Here is a 12,592-nt window from a genome sequence, read left to right as displayed (position 1 = left end):
TGCCGCGTCTGCTGCTCCCCTCAGCAGTGTATTTCGTCACTCTGCCTGTTCTGTTCCCCGCTCTGGCTCTGGTGAATTCTCTCACCCTCCCGTGCTTATGACTGTACCCAGTGCTTGTATAAATAAATAAATAAATCTTTAAAAAAAAAAAAGAAAGAAATTCATTATGCTGGGCCTCCCTGGTAATGCAAGGGGTTAAGTCTCAGTGCTATCAAGCTATCATCAGCCACTGCAGCATGAGTTCCATCACCAGCCAGGGAGCTACCCACATAGTGCAGCAAACCTCTCCTGTCTCACCCACTGCTCCCCTCAGCAGTGTATTTCAGTAGATTTGCCTGTTCTGCTTCCCACTCTATCTCTGGTGAATCCTCTCACACACACACCCTGTACCTCTGGCCTACACCCCAGTTCTTATATGCATAAATAAAGAAAATAAATCTTAAAAAAATAAATTCATTATGCCAAGAAAATAAGAGAAACCAGTAAAGTGGATTAATCAAATTAAATACAAAAGCTAGTAGCTTATGTCATATATAAAGAAAAAAGAGCATGTGTTTGTTTAACATCAACTGAAAGGGATAAATGGACCAAGAGTATCAGACATTCCTGACCTACTAAATGTACTAAAAGAGGGTTTAGTCTCAGCACTATCAAGCTATCTCCAGCCACTGCAGCATGAGTTGGATCCCCAGCCAGGGAGGCAACCCACATATGGCACAGCAGACCTCTTCTGTCCTGCCTGCTGCTCCTTTCAGCAGTGTATTTCAGTAGATCTGCCTGTTATGCTCCCCACTCTTTATCTGGTGAATCCTCTCACCCCCCACACCTCTGGCTTAGACCCCAGTTCTCATATGCATAAATAAATAAAAATAAATCTTAAAAATATATATACTAAATGAGATACTCAATAGTTGTAAGGTCCTAAATTAGCATCCCACTGATGACAGCTCCTCTGGCATGAGTTCTCTTCCCAACAATCTCTGTGGATGCTCACCAATCTAATTGGGAAGCTACAGGCCTAAAGCAGGTGAAGCACCTTCCTTCTTGCAGAGAACTCTTGCACAAACCTCAGTTCTGGCTAGTAACCACGTGGTCAGGGGAAGGTTGATGCAATAGAAAACTAGTCAAACTAGATCAACTTTGTATAATTTAAGAATTTCAACAGTGTGGTCTTTCCACCCTGCTTATCTTCTATCCTCAGTGTATTGATATATATTATCTCTAACTTCTTGCTTAGCCCTCTGTTTTCAATTAATAAAATAAATTGGGTGATTTTTTAAAAAGATTTATTTATTTATGCATACAAGAACTGGGGTACAGGCCAGAGGTGTGTGTGGGGGGTGGTGAGAGGATTCACCAGAGACAGAGTAGGGAACAGAATAGGAAGATTGACTGAAATAACTGAAATACCCTGCTGAGGGGAGCAGTTGGCGAGCCAGGAGAGGTCTGCTGCGCCATGTGGGTAGCTCCCTGGCCAGGGATCAAACTCGTGCTGCAGTGGCTTCGGATAGCTTCGTAGGCTGCATCTTAACCCCTTATGCCACCAGGGAGGCCCAATTTGAGAATCTTAATGTGTGGTCTGTGTAAGTCTTTTGCTTAGTGATGAATAGCCAACTTCAGTGTTTTTTTTAAGCTACTTCTGCATCAAGACAATTGTCCACATAATGCTAGGTCACTTGTACCCCTACACGACATGAAAACTTTTTAGGAGCACAAATAATTTGAAAAACGAATTTCCAAATCCTCAGCACATATACTTCTTTCTAAAAGTGATCTGGTTGGGACATTGCTTATACTTCCTGTTTTTTTGTTTGTTTGTTTGTTTGTTTTCACATTTCCCTTTTCCAACTTAACAAAAGAAAGGATACTCCCCACACACCTGCAGCACCTTTCCTTCCTACTGTGCATCACCTCAGGGCATAAATAAATCTCTTTGCCACAAAGAACTTCCATTAAGCAAGAAGCACACCAAATGTATTAAATTTACTCAACTCTTTAAGACGTGGATTTCCAAAAATGTTTACCTTTCATGTTCAACAAGAATTTTAATGTATTTATGTTGTTCTCATCAGTTGCATACTCAGGCATTAATAATATTATAATAACTCAATCCAGAAGTATTTTAACAATTAGAAACTTGTAGACCTAAGAAGCTTAACAATTTGCAATTTCAATTTATGTACCTATTTTCGCTGTTAAGAAATAGGCTAGCATGACTAATTGAAAACTTTAATGCATAAAATAGATTACAGTAAGTTAGTTTGTGAGGGGAAAATGGAATAGATGTGAGATGAAAGGAAATAATAAATGTAAAAGTTTTAACAGATGAGGATTTTATTCAAGAATTTTTTAAATGGATGAAGGTGGTCTCAGGTCACCATCGTATTTAACGTGACTGAATATATCTGAAAGAATGATATATAGGTTTTGTTTTCAAATGTCAGTATGTTACAGGGCAGCCGCGTATAGAATTAGCTCAGGACATCCTTTCCCCCTAACAAGTACAATTATCACTTCCTATTCACGAGCATTTGGGACTGGCTCACACAAATGCCATGGATACCCAAATACAGAATGCTTAAGTCCTTTCCACAAAATGGGGTAACATTTGCATATAACATATGTATATCTTCCCATATACTTTAAATCATCTCTGGATTACTTGAAATATCTAGTACAATGAAAATTTTATGTACATAGTTGTTATACTGTATGATTTAAGGAATGAAGTCAAGAAAAAAAATCTGGGGTCTCCCTGGTGGTACAGGGGTTAAAGTCCCAGCACTATCAAGCTATCTCCAGTCACTGCAACATGAGTTGGATCTCCCTGCCAGGGAGCTGACCCACAAGGCACAGCAGACTTCTACTGTCTCACCCACTGCTCCCCTTAGCAGTGTATTTCAGCAGATCTGACTGTTCTTCTCCCCACTCTGTCTTTGGTAAATCCTCTCACTCCACCCCCAACACCACTGGCCTAAACCCTAGTTCTTGTATGCATAAATAAATAAAAATAAAATAAAGCCTTTAAAAAAAAAAGAAAAAAATCTGTACACATTCACTACAGATGAAAGCATCAAAGGCTTACTGCATGCATAGCACATATTTTTAATCAATGGTGGATTGAAAATATGGAACTATAGGATGCAAAAGGCCTACTGTAACTATAACACATTGGAAACGGCATCCTTAGTGATTATTTAAATAGATAATGAAAAATGACAGGTATTTTATTTGTCAAGTCCAATGAATAAAAAATAAACATTTCTAGATATTGCTTTTTTAATAGAGGGACTTTTTTTAAATTTTGGTTCTTTTTTTTTAAGATTTATTTATTCATTTACACAAGAATCGGGGTACAGGCCAGATGCGCGGGACGTGAGAGGATTCACCAGAGACAGAACAGGCAGAAGGACCGAGGTACACCCCTGAGGGGAGCAGCCCATGAGACAGGAGAGGTCTGCTGCACCATGTGGGACCCTTGCAGGCGGATCAGGGTCAAACCGGCACTGCAGAGGCTGCGAACAGCTTCACAGCACAGCGCTCAACCGCCTGTGCCACCAGGGGAGGCCCTGGATTGTTTTTTTTTTTTTTAAGATTTATTTATTCATGCATACAAGAACTGGGGTACAGGCCAGATGTGCAGGATGGTGACAGGATTCACCAGAGACAGAGCGGGGAACAGAACAGGAAGACTGACTGAAATACACTGCTGAGGGGAGCAGCAGGTGAGACAGGAAAGGTCTGCTGCGCCATGTGGGTTGCTCCCTGGCTGGCCGGGAATCAAACCTGTGCTGCAAAGGCTGCAGACAGCTTTGCAGCACTCAACTGCCTGCACCACCAGGGATGCCCAGGAGTAGATTTTGTTACTGGAATTCAGAAAGCAGGCTACCTAAAATCCAGAAGTATGATGGGGCCACCCTGAGAATCTGGGCACCACTGAGAGAAGAGCTATTTAGTTAAGGTGGGTGACAGAAGCAATAAGGTGACTGGTGGAGACACTACCTGATGTTAAGTGAGAAGAGAAATTCTCTGGCTTCTCCCCTCTATCTGTCCTCCAATCTCCCACAAGTGCCTCCATTGGCTGGTGCTTCCTGGGAGTCAGTAAGGAAGGCTGGCTGGGAAAATAATTCCCTAAAATACACAGCAGAATACAAGGGAAGACAGACAAATGGCCAGCAAATGTGATCCTAAAAATGAGTGAGCAGTGTGCCAAGAACGAAGTTAGATGTCAATCTCACATTGTATATAAAAAGTTAATTCAAAGTGTTTCAAAGGCCCAAGTGTGAAGGTTAAAATTAGAAATCTTTTAGAAGAAAACATAACCTTAGATTATAATAATTTCTTAGGCAGTGATTTCTTAGCTATGCTACCTAAAGGATAAGTAATCAAAGGAAAAATAGATAAATTGGAGTTTGTCAAAATTAAAATTTTTTTTATGCTTCAAAGAATACTGTCAGGAGGGGCCTCCCTGGTGGCGCAAGGGGTTAAGACACAGCAGCCTGTGAAGCTATCCCAGCCTCTGCAGCACAAGTTGGATCCCCTGCTGGCCAGGGAGCAACCCACATGGAGTAGCAGACCTCTCCTGACCCTCCTGCTGCTCCCCTCAGCAGTGTGCTTAGGTCCAGCTGCCTGTTCTGTTCTCCACTCTGTCTCTGGTGAGTCCTCTCACCCCCCACACCTCTGGCCTGTACCCCTCTTCTTGTATGCATAAATAAATAAATCTTAAAAAAAAAAGAATACTGTCAGGAAAATGAAAAGGAAACTCACAAAGTGAGAACATATATTTGCAAACAATTTATCTTACATGGGTCCAGAACACAATATACAAAGAACTCATAACTTAAAAAAAAAAAAAAAGGCAAACACCCCAATTTAAAAATAGGCAAATAGACAATAAAAATAGGCAATAGACATTTCTCCAAAAAAGAAATGAGGCCTTCTTTTGCATTTAAGCACATGAAAAGATGTTTAGTATCATTAGTCAATAGATAAATGCAAATAAATTATATGCTGATGGATGGAAAGAGACTTTTAGTGGTGATTGTGATGTAGTGTAAACAACTGTCAAATTATAATGTCACATACCTGAAACTTATTTAATGTTATAAGCCATTACTACTTCAATATTTTTTTAATTGTTATTTATTTATGCATACAAGATTTGGGGTGTAGGCCAGAGGGGGTGAGAATATTCACCAGAGATAGAGTGGGGAGCAGAAAAGGGAGATGTACTGAAATACACTGCTGAAGGGAGCAGTGGAATGACCTGGAGACCCTGGACAGTAATTAGTGCAAGAAAAAGAAAAAAGTATAAAGGAACTGTTAAAATTTTTAGATGATAATGTGAACAACTCTAAAGAACCTCTGGATAAATTAGTAGAATTAGTAAGGATTTGATTCATTTATTAACACTTATTTACAAAATTCCATTGTATTACTTCAATAAAATTTTATTTAAAAAAACCCAAAACTACAATGACATACCACTTCATACTAAGTGGGGTGGGTATAATTTAAAAAAAGGCACACTTATCAGTGTTGGGGATGTGGATCTCTCATACATTGCTGATGGAAATCGAAAATAGTGCAACCACTATAAAAAACAATTTGGAAATTTCTTAAAAAGTTAAACATAAAATCACCATAAAACAGTAATTATACCCAAAAGAAAAGAAAACATGTTTATAGAAAATTTTGTATAGCTGTTCATATTGGCATTTTTTGGTAATAGCCAAAATGTGAAAACAATTCAAATGTTTGACTGGTTGACTGGTAAATGGATAAGAAAATATGGCTTATCCAGTCAATGGAATATTATTCAGTCATAAAAGGAATGAATTACTAATATAGGCTACAATGTAATGTTTGAAAATATTATGCTAAGAAACCAAAAATAAAAAAAATCACATGCTGTATGTTTCCACTGATATAAAATGTCCAGAATACAGATAGAAAGCAGGAAAGTGTTTGCCAGGAGCTGGTTGGAGACGAGTGACTGCTAATGAGTATAGGGTTTCTTTACAGAGTAATGAAAATGTTCTGGAATTAGTGATAATTGTTGCACAAGTATGAATATATTTCTTAAAAACTGAAATGTACATTTTAAAAAGGGTGGCTTGTATTACATGGAATTATATCTCAATTAAAAAAAACACAAGAGATGGGAAGGGCATAGCAACTATAAAGTAGTTGACAAAGGGCTTCTGGAATGTTGAAGCTTTGTTTCTCTATTTCAGTGAAGGTTAAATGGGTATATTTGCTTGCAGAAATTCATCAAGAGCACACTTATGATGTGTACATTTTTCTGTATGTATATCATGCATCAATTAAAAGTTCAAAAAAAATATTGCTGAAGAATTAATGAGATATGAAGGTCAATGCATAGAGATAATAAATTTTATTTAAATAAAGTTAAATAATTAAATGATATATTGAAGAAACTAATATTTGGTTAAGTTATTTTAAAAAAAGAGCAGGGGCCTCCCCTGGTGGTGCAGCGGTTGAGCGCTGGGCTGCAAAGCTGCCCGCAGCCTCTGCAGCACCAGTTCGATCCCCGGCCACAGGTGAGGGTCCCACATGGTGCAACAGACCTCTCCTGTCGTGCCCGCTGCTCCCCTCAGCAGTGTATTTCGTCGGTCTGCCTGTTCTGCTCCCCGCTCTGGCTCTGGTGAATTCTCTCACCCTCCCACGCTTCTGACTGTACCCAGTGCTTATATAAATAAATAAATACATAAATAAATATTTAAAAATAATAATAATAAAATTAAATTAAAAATTTAAAAAAGTGCAAAGAAACGATGAATCCAAAGTTCTAGCTTATTGTTACCTCTGAAGTGGATGAAAGGCAAGATGAGGCTTTCACAGGTATCCATAACATTTTAGTTCAACATGAGGTATTGTATATACATGTATTTGTTGAATTCCTATTCTTTACACTCAATAATATTGCATAAAAATCATTTTACTACTGTTAAATATTTAATAAAGGCAAAATTTAAAGACATTAAGTTTGAATACCAAACTTTTGAATACCGAAGACTACAATTTAAAAGCACATTTATTTCCCAGTGCTGGATTGGACTTGAGACTAGTCTAAAAAAGCTATGTCACTATTTTTAGTGTCTTTAAATGCTATTATGTTTCTATTGGTTGAGCCAAGATATTAGAGGAACAAAAGGTTTTATTTAAATCCAAAATGAACCAGTTAAGAAAGAAAAAACAATCTGTTAATTTTCAAGTATAAACAGTTAACAATTAAGAAGAATTGTATACGCAAATTTTGTTTGCAAAAGGATTTTGGGGGGAACACTTTTTCCCATAAAGCAAAATTACAGATATTGGAAAAACTCCCATCTGGCTCAGAAAACTCTATTTAACCTGCAATATAACTAAATATAATACTAAGTCTTCTATACTTCCTTTGACTCTGGAAAGTGGGGACCAACTTCTACTGAGAAGTCAGAATGCCAGAATATTGCAGTTACTACTTTAGCCCCAGTTCTTCCATCAGCAATCCTTCTACTGTAGTGTCTAGAGAGTGAAATTTTTATCTCACTGCCAGGTTTCCTCACCATCAAGGTAGGTAAGGAAGATTCAGAGGCAACAGAAGATGTGTAATCCTCTGCACAGTGGAGGAGCTGTGGGGAAAATGTCATGTATATTGAGTATAGTCATACCATAGACTTCTGTAATAGATTCATAGAATTGGTAATAATTTATGTGATAGGTAGAAGGATGATTTAGTTAAAATTAAGCTATGGGTTATGTGTTCAAAATTAAACATATTGGGCCTCTCTGGTGGCACAAGGGGTTAAGAGCAGCACTATGAAGCTATCTGCAGCCTCTACAGCATGAGTTCGAGCCTTGGCCAGGGAGCAACCCTCATGGCGCCCCAGACCTTTCCTGTCTCGCCAGCTGCTCCCCGCAGCAGGTATTTCAGTTGATTTGCCTGCTCCCCACTCTGTCTCTGGTGAATTCTCTCACCCCTGCAACTCTGGCCTGTACCTCAGTTCTTGTATGCATAAATAAATAAATCTTTAAAAAAATTAAACATATTGTACAAAGGATATTTCTAACTATTTTTCATGTGTAATGCAACTACCCCTCAGACAACTTTATAAAGTCATAATTGAATAACCTCATTTTCAGATGAAGAAACTTAAAGGCAGAGTACTATCTCACCAATGTCACACAACTAGTAAATGATAAAGCCAGATGTTATCCTAGGCTACTGATTTGTAGACTTTGCCATTTTCTATGGTGTGAATTTTCTTGTCACAGTTGACAAGTTACCAACATGATGTCACCAAACACTGGATTGAAAAGAAAGATGCAGAATTGGATCTGGCAATTCTGCACTAGAGACAGCCGGCTCTAGTGCAAAATTGAACATATTAGATTAATCAAGTGCTTCTTGTATACAAAAAGCAATATGCTAAAGCCAAAAAAAAAATTGTTTAAGTTCTAGTTCTTGCCCTTATGATAGTGACAGTATAAGTGGAGAAACAGAATTAAGAGTCACAAAATATTGAATAATACACATTTGCAATTGCATAGGAGAAATGATAGCTCAAATATAATTGCCAAATGAATGTTATAGATATTAGTTTAGAGGTGGAAAAAGTAACAGTAGCCTCCATGGACAAATAAAGTTTTTATGGAGAATTGATAGGATATTAAATCACTGCCGAATTTGATTGGTAGAGAGGAAAACATTCTAAACAGGAGTAAGAACATGAATAAAAAGTGCTATTTAAGTGAGTTAATGTTCTTTGAAATCAGTACAGTTTATAAAACCAGACTACAATGAAAAATTACAGAAACTTTCTCAATGGAAATTTTTCCAGTAACCTGGATCACTTTCAACATTGAGCTGCCAAGAGGCAGGAGGATGAACAAGATGAGCTTTGCGATTTTTTTTTAAGTTTATTAGTTTTTTTTTAAGATTATTTATTCATGCATACAAGAACTGGAGTACAGGCCAGCTGTGCGGGAGGGTGAAAGGATTCACCAGAGACAGAGCAGGGAACAGAACAGACAGACTGAAATACACTGCTGAGGGGAGCATCGGGAGAGACAGGAGAGGTCTGCTGCGCCATGTGGGTATCTCCCCTGCAGGCCGGAATCGAACCAGCACTGCAGAGGCTGCAGATGGCTTAACGGCGCTGTGCTCAAATGCCCGCACCACCAGGGAGGCCTAAGTTTATTAGTTCTTATTGTTATAATTCATCACCCTGCCTAATCTTATGTCTCCATCACTGCCTTTCCAGAAATGCATTAATGAAAAGACCGCTGAAATCTAATCTTTCAAAATGTAATGTTCTGGCTCCGGAATGCAGAGAATCTTCCTCTGGCTAAAATATGAATTTCACATCCTTTCTTTGTTAAAATACTTGTAATCATCAGATTGTTCTTTATGTTGATGTCTCATATGCTGTTGACAGACGATCTGAGAATTGAAAGTGCTTTTCAATTGCATGGATAACATGAAGAATAAAATAACACATTTCCCTTTACAACAATACTTCTGAAAGAATAGATGAGCTACTAGCAGAAGAGGCGCAGAAAGCATTTCCACACGGGTTTTCCTCTACTGGAAAGGAGGAGTATTGTCATTGTTAGACCCAGTAAAGAGAATAAAAGAGAAGCAGCTACTGGGGTATGGAGACAATCTTGAGTTGGAGAGAGTTTCAGGAAGGTGAGTTTTTTGCACTAGCTATTCCTTATGCCCAGAACTTACCTCCAGGATATCTATGTGGGTCACTTCCTCATCTTTTCATATATGAACATCTCAGTGAGGTTTTCCCAGATTATTTATTTGAAATAAACGTAAAAAGCAATTCTTTCCCCAACACCTTAACTGGTTTCTTTAATCCCCCACACCCCCTGCTTTATTTTTCTCAATGTCTCTAATAGTTAATTATTTGGTATATATTTAATTTTTTGGCTTATTATCTGTCTCCCTTCTTTCCCCAACTCACACATATATTAGAATATCAGAGCCATGAGAACTTGTCTGTGTTGTTTGCTGCTAAACACCCAGCACCTAGAACAATGCCTTACACATAGTAGGCACTCACTAAATACTACTTTGAATACAGATAAATGAAGGAGCAGAAATAGAATGCAGCAGAGATGTTCTCGTTCCTTGAATAGACTAACTCTTCATACCAGTTAGGTAAATTAAACACATCTTATTGATCCAAAGGAAAAGCAGAATGATTAAGTTTAAAAGAAGACAGCTTAAACCCACTGCCAACTTCTGAAGAAAAATAAAAGTAACCCCTAACTCCTATAACCCGTAAATTATGACACATAATTATATGTGTTAATGGCACACGTAATTCAATGAGTTTAGATTCTTATTTAAGATTGTTGTGATTATATCCTTGCGAATGTTTCCCAATCCTAAAAAGAAAAATGTCCTGTGTGTGTTACTTTTTATTTATTTTTATTTATTTATTTTGAAATGTGGCAGGTTTTATTTAATCATGTGTTACTTTTTAAAACTCCATTGTCTGCCAAAATATTTTGCAGGCATATTTTTTAATCTGCATTTATGCTTTTTACATTTTCATCTACATTTATGCTTTTAAAAAAGGAATATTAAATAATAGTAAAGTACTGATTGTTATATCTAAGATTTTTTTTTTAATTTTTTTTAAGATTTATTTATTTATTTGTACAAGCATTGGGTACAGTCAGAAGCGCTGGAGGGTGAGAGAATTCACCAGAGCCAGAGTGGGAAACAGAACAGGCAGGCTGACGAAATACACTGCTGAGGGGAACAGCGGGTTGCAGGAGAGGTCTGAGCGCCATGTGGGACCCTTGCCTTATGGCCAGAGGCCGCAGGCAGCTTCGCAACCCAGCGCTCAACCGCTGTGCCACCGGGGAGGCCCTATCTGAGATTTTAAAGAAATGTCTTACATAACTGATTACTGCCTTTTGGAAATTTTTCTGAAAATAAAAATAAATATAATATTTATTTAACCAAATGTGGATGAAACCACTTCAGGGCTCTTTTGTATTCTTCTGTGTAAATATTGGTTTCAAATGACTTGCTCTGGAAGACATCATGATATTGACTGATCTTTCATAATTCAGCTCTGTATATGGTTTTTGCAACTCTAAGCTTCCTATGAGGCAATTTGCTAAAGTTGCCAGTTGCTAAGGGAACAATTGTTTTTAAAATTCCCTGAGAGAGCAAAGGATGAAGCTAATTTATGTTAGCCTCAGCTAAGGAAGAAGGTAAGTTAAAAGAGGATAAGTGATTATTGAATTGTTTTCAAGAAAACTGGTAAAGAAACTCTTGAATGGGAAGTTAATTTGTGGAAAGGAAGAAGAATATTCACAGTGAAATACTATTATATAAACTATTATATATTCTATGCCTCAAGCATAATTAACCAACAGCCCCCTTGCACTCTCTAATTGTTTCCTCAGTGTAACAGAATGTTGACAGGGCCTTTCTTGATGTTCCCAGAAGTGAAAACCAGGACCCAAGGCACTAGCATCCAAAGCTGAAGATAATATAATTTGGGTGACCACATTACCACTGTCTGAATTGGCAACGCAGCATGAACTTTGATGGTGTCAAGTGGGCATGCAGAAAGGAGCCATATTCGAGCCATAGGGATAGTAGCTTATGTATGAAGGTGGCATTAAGGTTGGAGCTGGGAGTGAGAGAAGGGAGGCTGGAAGGACCTGAACTTCCACAGTAGGAAAATGTACCGGCTCTTGAATGCCTGTTGCTCATTAGTCAGACAGGCAGGGACCCCCAACAGTCAGTCACATAAACAGGTTTTGCCCTCTTTTTATTATCCAATTGTTCAATTACTGGTTATAGTTTTAAAAGCTCACATTATCCAATTTAATTATCATAGCAATCCTGTGAGGTGGGTATTTTTTAAAAATCAGACCTTTTTTTCGGATTAGAATACTTAGGAAATGGACTTAGAGAAAGTTATATTGCTAGTTCAGGGTCAACCAGCTAGTGAGGGAGTGAGGATGTAACCAAAATTTTTTGGCTTTTTATCCCCCACTTATGTCCATATTCAGTATCTCTCATGAATGCGACACTGTGAAATGCATTAAAGAGTATGCAAATATGTCTAAGAAGATTCTTGCTCTTAAAGAATACTTAAGGTCTTTGGGAGAAGATCTTAAGCAGCTTGGGTGAGAAGACAATAAACATATGATTGGTAGGAGATAATACAATAAGTCAAGCTACACAGCTTTCCATTAGAAGTGAACAGAAATTTTGGCAGTGTTTCCCCTCTGCAGAGACAATCCAGAATTTAAAAAAGAAAGAATAGGGTGGATGGCTGAATGTCTTGGCAGAGAGACTGAAAGGATTTTTTGTTCTTGATTTTGTTTTTCCAATGTTTTATGTTTTATTATGAAAAAATTCAGGCAAAAAATATAGTTGAAAGAATTTTTATAGCAAACACCCATTTTCTTACTACCTAGATTCTACATTTGTTTTATTATGTATCTATACAGCAATTCACCCTCAATCTCTCCAGCAATTCATCTTTCTTTTACAAAAAATGAATTTCAAAGTAAATTGCAGGCATTAGTACAAGCTGCAAGG

This window comes from Talpa occidentalis, unplaced genomic scaffold, assembly GCF_014898055.3.
Source record: "Talpa occidentalis isolate TD23 unplaced genomic scaffold, MPIMG_talOcc4v2.1 talOcc4.2, whole genome shotgun sequence".
Taxonomy (NCBI): Eukaryota; Metazoa; Chordata; class Mammalia; order Eulipotyphla; family Talpidae; genus Talpa; species Talpa occidentalis.
The sequence above is the reverse complement of the archived record's forward strand: the minus strand, read 5'-3'. Positions refer to the sequence as shown.